At 42.7% G+C, this 16,021-nt stretch overlaps 1 protein-coding gene across 1 annotated transcript in view; it reads left to right on the forward strand.

Annotated features, from left to right (window-relative positions):
- The first annotated feature begins 11,066 nt into the window (after positions 1–11,066).
- Positions 11,067–16,021, forward strand: part of LOC118796498 (protein tyrosine phosphatase type IVA 3) — a 50,089-nt gene continuing 45,134 nt past the window's right edge. Inside the window, exon 1 of the mRNA XM_036555413.1 lies at positions 11,067–11,136. The gene's annotated coding sequence lies outside the window, so the exon portion shown is untranslated. The remainder of the gene's footprint in view (positions 11,137–16,021) is intronic.

Consider the following 16,021-nt stretch of genomic DNA (forward strand, 5'->3'; position numbering starts at 1 on the left):
TTTTACAATTGGCATATATACAATAAGTGTGCTCTCAACACCCCCACTTGCTCTCACATTGTTAGGTTCTTCAAACATCATATGGTTTTCTACCTTGCATCATGTAAACTTTCACTTACATGGTTAATCTCCAAACATAAACTTTGCAAACTTAATCAACTTAAATTTCGTTGCAGGTTTCGCATTACATCTGCTACCATCTGATCTGTTGGGCAACACTCCTGACTTATTTTTCCATCATTCACAGTTGACCTTACGAAGTGATACTTTGTCAACATGCTTACACCTCAGTCTGCTTAAAGGATTCTTTGCTAATGCTATTGTACCTTGGTTGTCCTCACAGGCTTTAGGTCGTGCATACTGACGTCCATCAATACCTTCCAGTAATTGTACTAGGTACATACACTGTTGTATAGTTGCGGCTAACGCCATATACTCTGCCTCACAGGTGGACAGTGCGACAGTGGGCTGCTTTTTGGTTTTCCATGAAATCAAAGGGTCATTTTTATTTAGACTTATACAATAACCAGTTGTACTGCGTCTGTCAGTCACATCAGCTGCCCAATTTGCATCACTGTACACCTGTAGCTGCAGTTCCTCATTGTCACATTCCCTGTAACACAACTTCTTGTCAATTGTGCCTTTCAGATATCTCAGTACGTTTTACAGTAATCCATTGCTCCTCCGTTGGCTTAGCAAATAACTGTGACAGTTTACTTACTACAAAACTTAGACCGGGTCTTGTACACGTAGGCTACCTACTACCTCTCTGTATTTTCTGGCATAACTCATCATTTCTGCATCATCAGTGTAGCTCAATTTTTGTTCGCAAGGTGTTGCCCAAGGTTTACAATCTTGCATGTTAAACCCTTGTAGCATTTTCTCCACATACCTTTTCTGTGACATTTTCACACATTTATCACACTGGTCAAAATCGATACCAAGTAAATGTTTCAATTTACCCAAGTCTTTCATCTTGAATTTTGCTGTGAGCATCTCTTTCACAACTTTCAGTGCATTTTCATCACTGGCAGCAATAATCAAGTCATCAATCCATATTATCATGATCACTTTCTCATTTTCTGTTTCTCTTGTGTAAACACAATGATCAGCTGGGTTTTGCACAAACTTGTTTTCACTCAGATACTCATGCAACATTTTGTTCCAGTTTCTGCCTGACTGTTTTATAGTGCCATATAGTGACTTTTCTAGCTTATACACCAACCTCTCATTTGTACTAGATTTCACCTCATAACCCTCTGGTTGTTCCATGAAAATCTCGCAATCTATTGGTGCATGTAGGTAGGCAGTTTTGACATCCATCTGATGTAAAATCAGGTTTTCCTGTGCTGCTTTTTGCATCAACAGTCTGATACTGGTCAAGTTAGCAGTAGGAGAAAATGTTTCCTCATAGTCTACACCCATCTTTTGACTGTATCCTTTAGCTACATACTGTGCCTTGTATGTGTCAGATCCATCAGCATTGTTCTTAATTGCATATACCCATCTACCCCCCAATGCATTTTTATCCTCAGGTAAGTTGGTCAGGGTAAATGTGTCATTTTCTCTTAACTTTTGCATTTCGTCTTCCATCGCATTAATCCATTCCTTCCAGTTAGTTGAGGTTACAGCTTCTCTGAATGGGGTACATTACACATCAATCTGTGACAGTAATCTATGTTAGTCAGTACCTGATCATCACTCTCCTCATCAGATATACATTCACTTAAATAACTTGTTTTCTTTCTCACTCTAGAGGGGTATCGCTTAGGTTCATGGCTGGTCTCGCCCGTCTGAGCTTGGCTGTTCACCTCAGGCCTAGTTACTGGAACCTGGCCCTGAGTGTGTCCTGGACTCACATCAGTATCTTGCCTGGTCCTGCTAGCCCTATTCTGCACCTCAAAGTCATCGTCATCAGGCGTCACGTCAGTCTGTGTCTGCCGCTCTACAATTGTTTTGGACACAAATTTCACCAGTTTGTGCTTCTGCACTTTCCCATTGTCAAGATAGTAAATCATGTAGGCTGGGCTATTTTTGTCATACCCGACAAAGATTCCTTTCTCTAGCTTTCTTTTGTCTTGTTATAGGCATAACACACTGACCCAAACCTTTGCATCCTAGAAATGTTAGGCCGTCTTCCTGTCAACATTAAGTAAGGCGTCTGTTTTGTGTGATTGTTAAAGCATCTGTTCCTCACTACAGCTGCTGTCTGCACTGCATAGGTCCATTTGGCAACTCACTTTCTATTAGCATACACCAGCCATGTCAAACAAGGTTTGCCAATTTCGTTCATCAGTACCATTCTGGTGTGGTGAGTATGGTGCTGAGGTCTCATGTCTAATTCCACTTCAGACCTGATACACTTAATCTTCCCGTATGGGGCCGTGCCATCAAGAAACCTCTCCGTTGCTTGCACTGTGTCACTCTTATTTTTTAGAAAGTACACAAACACTGCGCTGGAATAATCATCAGTGAATGATAACGCAAACCTATACCCGTCTCTGGACTCCGGGTCTATTGGCCCTGCTAGATCTGTGTGTACCAACTCTAGAGCTGCTTTGGCTCTCACATCAGGTTCCCTGTTCCTAGTTTGTACAAACTTTCCATGAGTGCACACTTCACATTGTAGGGTGGGCTTGTCTACTTTACCCTTGATCGTCATACCATCAACAACATTCTGTGACTTCTGAACATCGTCATAATTACAGTGCCCTAGAATCTCATGCCATGTCTGTATATCATAACACCCCTTACATTGGTCATCACATTCATCATTTACAGTGTGTAAGTAGTATAGTCTATTATGCTCATGAATGTAGAATTGGGTACCGTCTCTGTCTTGTAGGATGTCTTTCCCTTCTTTGAAGATTACGGTCGCTCTGCTGGCAGAAGCTGCTTTCACAGAAAAGATGTCCCGCGGGTATGAGGGGATGTACAACGCCTGTCTCAGCGTCGTGCTGTGGCGTCGCCCTCTGCTGTCGATCAAGCACACCTCCGTGTCTCCTCTGTGGTTCGCGATCCTGTTGCTTCTTGTGCCATCAGCCAACTCCACGCAGTGAGTTCTGGCCTGGAAACTGTCGTCGAGCTTCTTTAACTTTGCTATATCCGTGATGATATGCGAGGTTGCCCCCGTATCAACCATCAGACCTTTCATCTTGATACCGCGTCCTGGCTGGATCTCCGCGTTCCCGTCGCTCATCAGGAATGTATACGCCTTGTTGCTCGCCTCCTCGGGAACTTGTCGCGTGTCGTCCTGCCGCTGTCTCCGTCTGCAGGTTGCGTCCCGATGTTTGGTGCTTTTACGTTGACTACACCACTGTTTGCGCTGACATGTTCTGGCTTTGTGTCCTTTCAGGCCACATCTGAAAGCACATTATGTCCGCACTCTCGGCTCCCCGATCACTTGCACTTGCCTTAGAAGGTCTGGCACTCGGCTGTACTCGCGCTTTCATGATGTTGTCGTCGGATGCTGTTGCGCGCATCTTCTCAGTGTCCTCGTAGCTCCGTAATTTCGTTTTGAATTCGGCAAAAGGCATTGTCTCATCACTTTGCGTGACCTGGATAGCGAACGGATTGAATGATTCTGGCAGTCCTTTCAAAACCATTGCTACTAACAGCCCATCACTTAATGTCACAATTTACCATTTACGGAAAGCCCTGAGAGGATATAAAACATTCATTTCACTCTAATCTCCCTATACTCACCTGATATATAGCCTAACCACGTCTATACGCCCCCCCCCCCCCCTCAAGTTTAAACATCCGCGTTTATAACAAAACACAAAACACCTACCAACAGGGCAAGAAAAAACAATTCAGTGTAACCCCACACTTCCAGGTAAGGCACATACATACACATAGGCTACATTTTGAGTTTGTATTGACATGTTCTTGTCAGGATGGCCGAGTGGTCTCATACCACCAATGGGAATTTGGACTCAGCTGCTTGAATCACTGATACCTTACTGGTGGAACAAAATCATTTACAACTACTCGAAAGTACCATTTGATAGCGTGCCCCTACCTAATGCAGCAGAGTCAAAAGGAAACACAAGGATGTTAATACATTTCACACACCAGTCCATCACCAAACTCTTTATGAGATGCAGACACGTCTATCAAAAAAAGAACCATTAGTGTTTAAGTTACAGTTGTGACATGTGTTTTAGCACATTAAACGTTTTTCTCACCCATCATCTAATCCATTTTACCTAAACTTATCACTAGGAAAACATTTTTATTACCATATTTTTATTAACATATTTTATTACTCCTAGAAAAGTGCATTTCCTGAAGAAAATGCAGAGTGTGCTTGCAACCCGGCAGCAAAAACATGGTAATGTATATGAGACGATCACTAGAATGTGGCTAAGTGGTTCCTAGGGTTTTGCTAGGTGGTTGCTAGGATGTTGCTAAGTGGTTTCTAGCCTGTTGCTGGATGGTTGCTAGGCTGCATCACATGACCCAAAGCACCAAATCAGGTCCCGTGGCTATTGGGCAAATGGTGACCGAGTGGTAAGACTTTGAAAAATGAACTGAAGTGAACGGGAGGATGGAGGGATGAGTGGACAACAAAAAGACGAGTGTGGGTCAGTATGGCTTCAATGAATGTTGGGTGATTTGACCTCAGCCAGCATATGAGGTACTGTGACCATAGGTTGAAAGGTGACCGAGCGGCAAGACCTTAAAAGTGAGCTGAGGTGAAGGAGAAGATGGAGGAATGAGTGAACGACAAAAAGACGAGTGCGGGTCAGTATGGCTTTCAATGAGTGTTGGGTGATTTGACCCGAGGCAGCATATGTGGTACGGTGACTGTTGGGCCAAAGGTGACCGAGCGGTAAGACTTTGAAAAATGAATTGAAGTCAATGGGAGGATGGAGGGATGAATAAACGAGTAAAAGATGAGTGCGGGTCAGTATGGGTTTCAATGATTGTTTGGTGGCATGACCTGAGGCAGCATATGAGGTAGCTTTGCTGACGGCCTAAGTGTGACCGTGTGATAGAGCTTTTACATTTACATTTACATTTATTTATTTAGCAGACGCTTTTATCCAAAGCGACTTACAAAAGTGCATACAGTAGGTACAGCGACAGTACGGGGACAGGATGTGTACAGTTCCACAATGAGACAGTTCTCAGCTGAGAGCAAGGTCTGTTTGAGGACGCAGTACTATCAGATTTTTACAATTACAGCCTAAAGGGCAACTAGTACGATATACTTTCGAACGGCAAACTTCAACAACTTCAAACGGCACAATGAGCGTCAGGGTTAAGGCGGCAACAAGAGACAAAATTTAAAAGCACAATTTAAAAAGCACAGCAATTTACGACAGCATTGATGGGCGGGGGGGGGGGGGGGGGGGGGGGGCAGCAATTGTGTGCTGGGTCAGTCCAGGTAGAGTCTGAAGAGGTGCGTCTTCAGGCCCCGTCTGAAGGACTGGGGTGAAGGAGCTGTCCGTAGCGAGACCGGGAGTTCGTTCCACCACTGGGGAGCGATGTAGGCGAAACGCCGATGTCTGGCAGAACGAGCACCTCCTGCCTTGACCATGCAGGGAGCAAGGCGTCCAGTTGCTGCTGAGCGTAGGGGTCGGGCTGGTGTGTAGGGCTGGATGAGTTCTTGGAGGTAGGCAGGGGCTGTCCTGTTGACTGCAGAGAAGGCGAGGGTCAGGGTCTTGAATCTGATCCTGGCAGCGACAGGAAGCCAGTGGAGGGATTTCAGCAGGGGAGTAACATGGGAGAATTTGGGGAGGTTGAAGATCAGTCGGGCAGCTGCATTCTGGATGAGCTGGAGAGGGTGGGTGGTGCATGCTGGGAGGCCTGCAAGGAGAGCGTTGCAGTAGTCCAGTCGAGGGAGAACTGTGGCCTGGATAAGGAGCTGCGTCGCGTATGTGGTTAGGAACGGGCGAATCCTCCTGATGTTGTGGAGGAGGAATCGGCAGGTCCGTGACGTGCGAGCAATGTACTCCTTGAAGTCCAGGTTACTGTCGAGGGTGATGCCCAAGCTCTTTTAAAAATGAATTGAATGACAGGATGGAGAGATGAATAAATGAGTAAAGAAAATGATTAAAAAAATGACAAAAAGACAAGTGCGGGTCAAGACAGTCTTGGATGAGTGTTGGGACATTTGTCCCGAGGCAACGTGTGAGGTATGGGGGCTATGGGGTGAAAAGTGAAGGGAAGGCCATGAAGTGTGAGGGGGTGATTTTGAAAATGAATGAGAGTCTCTGGGAAAAAAGGGATGAAAAAATGACAAAAAGCGGAGAACGAGTGCGGGTATGGCTTAGCTGTATACAAGCACACCGATCGAGGTCAGACCGGACGGATTACAGTTGGTTTGGGGTCGATATCTCGAAAACTGTGGAAGGAGAAGCGGTACAAAATTTGGTGGAATAAGAAGAAGAAGAAAAAGAAGAAGAAGAAGAAAAAGAATAAAACTATCGGATAACAATAGGCTGCAAGCACACTAATTAATAGACTGTTTTTGAGCCTAAACCATGTTGCTAAATTAATTCTTCTATTGCAATTACAATGTCGACTGACGACATACTGCAATTAGTGCATACCGCACTAATTAAAAAACCCACTCTCAGCAACTATAGACTGGTCTCCCTACTCCCATACCTCTCTAAAGCTATAGAATATGCTGTGTCTAGGGCTGTGCGATATGACGATATATATAGTGTGACAACAGAAAAACTTTTATCGTTTCATATTATGCCCTATCGTTTATTGTGTTGTGTCGTAAATCACACACTTGACAGCAATATTTTTCGTCATTTGGATGACGCTTTGCGTTCTTCCACACCGTATGGATGCAGGCAGAAAATTTTGAAGGCAACACAATCAAACATGGAGGAGAGTAAACGTGACACAGAACTGTAGTTGAAAAGTGTTTTCTATTTACCTTTTTATATTTCCTACATTAATATTTAATATTTTTTTACATGCGTAACCCTTTTGCACATAACTTATTTTTATGCTATGTAGTGCGGGTGTTACATTACATGGTTTGTTATGTTTTCATTGGCATTATTAAGCTTCTCATAGTTTTCAGTTAGCATTTGCTATATTTTTAACGTTAAATCGCTGTTTCCTCAAAGATAAAATTAGCTAGAATTTTCCCAATCTAGTGTTTTAATCGCACCGGTTTTAGCATACTACTAGACGGCTAATCACACCGGTGTGACCTTATGCGCAAAAGGGTTAATTGAAAATTTGCAGGTTCTAAATAAAAGGAGAAAAATAATCAAATATGAGTAAGTACCTTTTATTTGTCGAGTATATAATTCAAAGTGTAATAAGAAATAGGCCTTTCCATGTGGTCATTTTATATAAGCTAATTATTCAATGAATTTACAGAAATTGTGCTATATCGTGATGTGTATCGTAATTGGGATATGAAATGAACTATATCGGGATATGAGATTTTGGTCATATCGCACAGCCCTAGCTGTGTCTAACCAAATCTCCCACTTCCTCACTGTTAATGATTTACTTGACCCTAACCAATCTGGTTTCAAAGGCAATCACTCCATGGAAATCACTCCATGTAACTAACGCACTGCAAGCTGCAAAAGCTGCCTCTCTCTCTTCTGTCCTTATCTTTCTACATCTATCAGCTGCCTTCGACACTGTTAACCAGCAGATCCTCCTGAGCTGCTGGCCCTGGGAATCACTGGAACGGCCCTGGAATGGTTCTCCTCCTACCTCAGAGGCTGCTCCTAAGAGGTCTCCTGGCAGAACTCCACTTCCTCGCCCTGATTCCTGAAGACAGTCGTTCCACAGGAACAGGTTGGACCACTCCTGTTCTCCCTCTGCACCAGAATACTTGGGAAGGTCATAACAGCACATAGCCTGTCGTATCATTCATATGCAGATGATACCCAACTGTACATTACCTTCCCTTCCAGACTTCACCCCCAAAGTCTCAGCATGTCTCCCTGACATCTTGGGTTGGACGAACAAACAACAGCTCGAGCTGAACATTGACAAGACTGAGACAGTCTACGTCCCAGCATTAATGAGCCCTCCAAGGAGCCTCTCAATTTGCGTGGACAACGCAAAGGTAATGGCAACCACAGCTGCCGAAAACCTAGGGGTAACTTTGGACAGTAAACTATCTTTCAAAGAGCATATTGCAGCCACAACCAGGATCTGCAGTTTCCTGTTATTCAACATAAGGAAGATCAGACCTTACCTCTCTGAATACTCAACCTAAGTGGTGATCCAGACCCTCATCCTGTCACGTCTGGACTACTGCAACTTGCTGCTTGCTGGCCTCCCGGCCTATGTCATCTGACCGCTGCAGCTTATCCAGAACGCAGCAGCCCGATTAACTTTCAACCTCCCCAAGCAGGTCCGTGTGACACCTCTCCTTGAGTCCCTCCACTGGCTACCGCCGCCCAAAACATACAGGACATGATAAAATCCTACAAGCCTGCAAGAGTGCTGCACTCTGCTACCTCAGGTCGCCTCTGTGTCTAGACAGGGATCCTATAATAATTTCAGACTCCATATATATGTTGGACTTTGTTTTATCATTGGAAATTTGGTATGAGGTGCATTTTACATTACATTATTGTCATTTTCATTTTAGCAGACGCCCTTATCCAGAGCGACCGCAGTGGGGCAATTGCTCTGTCGTTAGCTTAGCTGCGGTTTAGAGTTTAACACGGTTTTCAACGCGCATGTTGCGTCAAGTCACGTGGCCTCTTAAGCCCCACTGCTGTGTTATCGGTACCTGTGGTTTAACCTACTGCTGAGGTTTAGCTTGATCTCAGTTGCTGTGTCTTCAAGAAATCTCATATCAGCCACTAGAGGTCACTTTTGTGCGTATTTGCTTCAACCTGATACTGAGGTGGTTTAAGGTGAGACTAAACCATCTCATCTGCATCCTACACACAAACTGTAGTAATATTTTGTTAGCCTGATATCTGCCCCCATGTAGGCGTATGTCGTCACTTACTTTGACTGTGTGAAATAAAAGCTATACAGGCATATCTCTTTATTTAGTCCTATAATTAAGGTTTGCGGAGACAACTCTTTACATCTTCTTCGAAAAAATATAGGCTGTTTTTTTTCTAATCGCAAAGACAGACAACAAAACACGCTTAATCTAAATAGTGCATTCTTTATTCATCACCAGGATTTTTGCGCCGTGCAGCACCGTCAATTTTCAACAAAAGGAAATATACAGACGGTCCCCGACTTACGATGGCCTGACTTTTCGATTTTTCGACTTTACGATGGTGGAAAAGTGATACACATTGAGTAGAAACCGTACTTCGAATTTTGAATTTTGATCTTTTCCCGGGCTAGCGATACGCGGTACGATAGCCTACTCTCTCGCGAGGCTGGGCAGCGGAGCTGCAGCTCCCAGTCAGCCACGCGATCACGAGGGTAAACAACCGATATATACTGCCAGCGTACTGTACACAGTATTCCTGTGCCTACAGTATTCAATAAATTAGACTACATGAGATATTCAACACTTTATTATAAAACAGGTTGTGTGTTAGATGATTTTGCCCAACTGTAGGCTTCTGAGCACGTTTAAGGTAGGCTAGGCTAAGCTATGATGTTCGGTAGGTTGGTAGGCTATTAAATGCATTTTCAGTTTAGGCTACGATGGGTTTACCGGGACGTAGCCCCATCGTAAGTCGAGGAGCATCTATATACAACAAACAATTTAGGGATCGAACACATTTATTTAATGTCTATGCACGTCCCTGAGTAATGATAACAATTCAAACACGATCCAGACCAAAATGCCTATAAATAGAGGGTTACAATGAAGTCGTCACTTTAGTTCCTTTTCAGACACTTCAATGACGACAGGATCCAGGAAGGGTCTTAGGCCTATTATTTATTTATTGCAGGGAAATAAACTTTGTTTTTGGCGGATGTGAAGTCAATTGTATAAGAAATATATAAGCCTAATAACAATTACAATAGCCTATAATATTTATATTACATCGAGGATACAACTCGCAAAGAATCCTAAATTATGTCATTAAGTGGCATTCCTGTTAACTCTTAATTCTGGCAGAAAATATCTATATAGACGAGCTCTGGTTCTGGGTAGATCTCCAACTTCCGGTTTCCAGACGGTTTAACTGCGAATCAGCGGAACCGGTGCGTGTTATTACACGTAAATCACGGTTAGCCTAATTAATACACAGCTGCGAGTTAAACTCATGATACTTCCGTTTTAAGTAGGCTACGGTTCTAAAGCGCGGTTAAACTAGCTGACAGAGCAATTGCCCCAACAATTTCTTGAAACATTTTCCCCGATTTCACACTAGATGGAGCACAATGACAGAGTAATCCAGTACGAAAGAAACCTAAATGTTATTCGTCTTTCTGCATAAGTGCTGTTTTTATTTTCGTTAGGGTTTTTAAATTATTATTATTTGACCAAAAATTGACTGGAATTGAGTCTGCAAATTTGCCTTCTGTCTTGCTCTCAAAGGCAATATTTATTTGTACATATAACGTAAAAGATTTTGATCCTTCAGTATCTACATCAGAACAAAGAGTAATGTAACTAGACATGTAACATAGGGCACTGCAAACATACAGCGATTCAAATGAGTTGGCGCGAAATGTAAACTAAACGAATACTAAAGTCGTAAACTTCGCCTTCGTTAAGTAGCAGTGGCGCCACAATGCTCTTTCAACAGTTGTGTGTTCTTGGTGAGGTAGAGATGATGGCTAGATGGCCGCTGAATTCGGATCTTCTAAAAAAAAAAAACAGCGTGCCTGATCCCTACCTGCTAGTAGTGAAACATGTCACTTTGTAGTGTGCCGTAATTGCCAAGGGCTAACACCAGACCAAAATTACCACAAAATATTTGTCATGCACTTTGCTGATTCTTTAACATATACTCCTGTTCGACCTTTCGAACCCTTTTCGATTCCTAGATCTCCATCCTGGCGCGGAGTGATTGTAAGGGGGAGTCACCATGGAGACAGTGGGTGGGATAAAAATGTCATTTTGGTCCAGAAATCACATGTACCGAGTTTGATTCTCAGAGGCAGAGAGACAGCCACATGTTAAAAGGATAAAAAAGTTATACATCTGAAAGCTCGGCGGCTGTGTGCGGAAAAACGAAATCAGTGCATGTTTAGGAATCGGTAAGTAGCCTGCAAACGTTTCATAGTGATAAGTAGGCTATAGCCAGAGCGATTGCCAAACAGATGCTACATGTTAGTTAACCTTAGCTAACTGGATGTTAACGCCAATAATGATTTCGATCGAACGTGAATAGCAAACAACTATGCGAATTTTGGCTTTTTGTAGCAACGTTTCGCGTTCCAAGGCATGGCTAGAAGAAATGTTGATTCTAGCTAGCTACTGGGCTAACGCTAACATCATCATGGAACCCTGCTAACATAATATGGACAGCATGCAGCATACACAGTTCACGAAGGTACGGCTTGGTTTGGCAATAGATAAGGCGAGGGCAACAGGTTTAAGAGACCAGCTAGCTCACTAACCGATAGTTGGCGCGCTAACTAGCCCTTCATTAATCGTTTATCTATGGCTGCAAAGGCTGACTATCTTATCACTTAACAAATCAAGGTGGGACTTGTGACTATGTGGCAAAACTAGCCACATCCCCAAGTGTTTAGCGACAGTAGCTATTGCCAAAAAGGAATTTGATACTGAGAGGTTTTCCAGTTGCCATACCGTTGCTTGCAATTATGTCATTGGTCATAATGTCAGATAGGAAAAATAAGGGTCGTCCCCGTTATTGCATCGATTGTTTTGACATCTTTATCGTTTGCAATTCGGCAATGTTAACATAAATGTTAGCTGTTGTTATTATTAGGTACTTTACAACTTCACACTGCGGTGTGTATTGTGATTATCTATACTTGTTTAGTGCGGTATCCGAGTCTTTGTTCGTAGATATAACTGCTTGTCTTAGCTACCTAACATTAGCTAGCCCCTGCGTGAATCGTGGATAATTGTACATTTACAGTTATTCATTTGGCAGACGCTTTTATCCGAAGCGACTTACATAGGTTACAGTTCTTTACAATGTTATCCATTTATACTGCTGGATATTTACTGAGGTAATTGTGGGTTAACTACCTTGCCCAAGGGTACAGCAGCAGTGTCCCAGCGGATATCGAACCGGCAACCTTTTGGTTACGAGTCCTGCTCCTTAACCTGGGAAACTTGATCACTGGAATTTACATTTTTCTGTATCCATAATTAGTGCCATATATACACTAGGCTAAATCAGAGAATTAAAATCCATTATGTTAACCTTTAGAGCTGTCATAGCAGTACTATCCAGAGGAAAAGTGAAAATTCGGTGCTTCGTGTATTCAGAAACTACTGTACAGATAAAACATCACAGTGTCTTTGTGCACTTTCCTGCTGACCCTGACATGAATGTCAGTGTGAATTTTAAAGGAAAGCAATGGAAGATCACCCCCACCTGTCTAATAACTACAGGCCAAAGTCATTTCATTTGACCCACATGGTAGTTTGAAATCACAAGTCAGATACAGGTTTTGATGGGCGATTTGTGTTAGCAGTTCACATACTGTTTTTTGGCTGATCAGCTCATAGTGATTAAAATTAGGCATTTCACTTTTCAAAAGGCTCACTGCCTGAGAAACTACACATTTTCAAGAACCACATCCTGTTTTGCACAGAGCATAAGACAAATGCCAGTCTCTGCTTATGGTGTTATTTTGTTGTCTGGCAGCTGTTGGACCACGTTTGCGGACGAAAATAAACAAACCTGTGGACACGCCCCATGAAAGTTCAGTCAAGCATGTTTGTTTGGTTCACACCAGTAACAACAGGGGATGCATTTGTTTGTTCATAAAAATGCACAAATTCTATTTACAGACTTCACAATTTCGCCTCATCCCCTCTGAAGTTCTGGGATCCTTTCTTATGAACTGCTTGCCTCCCTAGGGTTCGAGCTTTTGTGTCCCTTCTGGGGTTTGAACCAGTGACCCTCTGGTCAGGAATCCAGAACCACATCTCGCTGTGGACCCATGAGAACAGAGAGTGCTTGGGAGAGACCGTCTGTGGGAATTTCTGTACTATTATCTTGTTCTTTTTTGGATGTTGGTGCAGCACCAACAGATGCATTTTGTCAGCCCCTGGAATCATATTGTATGCGTAAGTGGGTGCGTGGGCTTCTGGATGAACCCCGCAGGGCCCTGGTTTCAGTGTTGTTCCAGGGGTTCCTCAGCAAATATGGCAGTTTGTTTTTCATCCATGAAACAGTACCAAAGTGATATCCCCAGTGGAGAGCGGGAGCACTACAATTTAATCACATTACCTCTATTAGAACCTCACAACATTTGTTGGACTATTATGTCTCTTTGTAACCACTGCATGTGGTTATTACATTTTGCCTACACCATGGAAAACAGCTTATTACTAGTTCGCCCTGGTTCATTTGTGAATGTTTCATTTGTCAATGTATCACTCTAATTATGTCGGTCATATGCATGCTTAATGTTGGCTTGAGGTGCCACACTATGGGCACCTATATATGGATGTGTGGGAAATCTGTGCTCTGTGACCACTGGCTGCAGAAGGCTGTCACCTTGCCATTGTGATTTCTATGCATGCTTAGGGAGGTGTCTCAGGCATTTCACATGGAAATATTATGAGCAGGCATCCACTAAAGCTTCTCTATCCCATTGGGCCTCTTAATTAAAAATGGATTGTAGACTGAGACAAGGCCAGTGTTTTTGGCATATGTATACCAGTAAACTGTTTACCTGACCTAAAGCCCAATGCAAACACTGGGCTAATAGAGTTAATTCGTAAGAGCCAGTTTGAGCTGTAAGGTCTGGGGATTGAGCCCTTGTGTGCTGGGAACGCACTGTAGCCGTCACATGAATACCCAGACAGGCTTTGACTGGCTGGGTGCCACTCACACGATAAGCAGCTTTGCAATCTGACTACCAGTGCTTCGAGTTCAGTACAGCTGTGGGAATAAAATACATCTAACCTATGTCATCATGTGTACAGAAAGCTCCAGATGCTTTCTGCCTCTGGTAACAGACCTGAGATCAGCTTTCATGCCACGCAGTTCTAACCCCACTCATGTAATGTAAAATTTGTTTGTGGCCTGGATGAAAGTGGAAGAAAGTGCCTGAATGGCACAGAAAGCTTTCCATTGGAAACGATTCCGGTTATCTGATGTAAATGAAAATGAATTCATTTCCATTTTATTTCTCTTGGACCCTCAATATGGATAGCTCAGTGGAATAAGAAATTAGAATAAGGGGAATCTACCTGCAAACACACAGATGTGGTATGCAGGCTCAGTACAAACATAACCCCTAATTTTACACAATGTCACCTTGTGCTTGTGCTTTTACCAACAAAAAAGTAGCTACAAATGAATTTGAACCCAGCAGGCACATAAAGAAAAGAAATATTGACAAAACCTTGCATGGCATTTTGCACGTTAATGCTTTATTTTGTTCCAAAAAATGTTCATAGTAAAGGACCAGAGTGATTAACTTAGTCTATATTCAGACAGTAATGATGGGTAGGATGATTGTTTCTTTTGGATGACTAACGGGCAAAATGTGTTACATTACATTGTCATTTAGCAGACACTCTATCCAGAGCGACCTATCCTATTTTCACACGTTATCCATTTATACAGCTGGATATTAACTGAGGCAATTCCACATTAAGTACCTTGCCCAAGGGTACAGCAGCAGTGCCCTAGCAGGGAATCAAACCAGCAACCATTTGGTTATGAGCACTGCTCCTTACCACTACACTGCAGCTCAAGAAGAGATTGCAGCTTCACAAATTCAATGCCATTCTGTCATTCCATGATGTCAATACTCATGCACTGCGTATCCCTTTTCAGAATACAATTGTTGCTTGGTGATATTGTGTAACAGGTCCCTACTGGTTTTAAAACAGTGAATCCTTGGCTTTTGGCTGTTCTCTGAAAATCTGTGCTTTGCCTGAGCTTTACCATGAACATGAATATTCAGGTAAAAAGTAAAAATAAGGTTTATTAATAATGCAAAGAAGTATTTGAAACTGAATGCCAGGCACACTACAGTTCAGTGACACTTAAAAAGATTAGGCTATACAGGCTTGGCACATCTAGGCAAACATTTCTGCAGGGTTTTGTTTTCATGTTGAGCTTGTTATGAAGGAAATCTGAACTCTTGTGCCTTCATGTAAAATCAACTACTTTCAAAAAGCACATGAACAGGGCTGTAATATTGCTGCTGTTGTGTTATGGTATTTTTGAGCTCTCTTTTCAAAGTTTCAGAAAGGTTACGCAGTTCTCCTCCAACTCTGGTCACAGATCAGGAGCTGCCTCTCAATTTCCTCCACTTTGCATTTCCATCCCCATAGTGGGGTTGCTGATTCAGGTTAATTAACTACTGATGAATTATGATGGATGGATACTAACAGGTTCAAGTTGAATGTGTGTCGCGCAATTAATTCTTTCCTGTGCCTGAAAATCTATTTGTTTGTTAATGTCAGCTTTGTCATGACTAAACTCGCATGCAACTACCCATGTTCAGCGGGCTTACCTGAGAGGTTCCTGTGTATTTATGGAAGATGCAGCTTGAATGGCCTTAAAATGATGTGTTCTGCAACAGTATAATTCAGACTTACTATGTTCTCATTGAAAAAAATGCAATGGAATATAATCAATGATTCCTTGGGTGTTGTCTTAAATAGCCACCATGTATAACATTTGCTTCTGAATCAGTTGCCTTAAGGTGTAAAAAGTCCGTTTGGCTGATAACTTTTTAAATAAAGGACAGTGTTTGTCATTTAAACAGGAGCCTTTCCACAGAACTTTGAAATACATTGCCCATTTTCAACCTTTTGCCGCCCAATGATTTATGTAAAATGGTGATAAAGCAGCCTGTTTATTGTATGAATATCAATAGACCTCAGTCACATTCCAGGCATTCCTGAGTCAGAGGTGTGTCAGGTTGGAGTCTTGCTGCTCATCAGGTCTGTGCAGTGGTAGAGTAATGTTTCTGG

Source organism: Megalops cyprinoides, chromosome 21 (genome assembly GCF_013368585.1).
Source record: "Megalops cyprinoides isolate fMegCyp1 chromosome 21, fMegCyp1.pri, whole genome shotgun sequence".
Lineage (NCBI taxonomy): Eukaryota > Metazoa > Chordata > Actinopteri > Elopiformes > Megalopidae > Megalops > Megalops cyprinoides.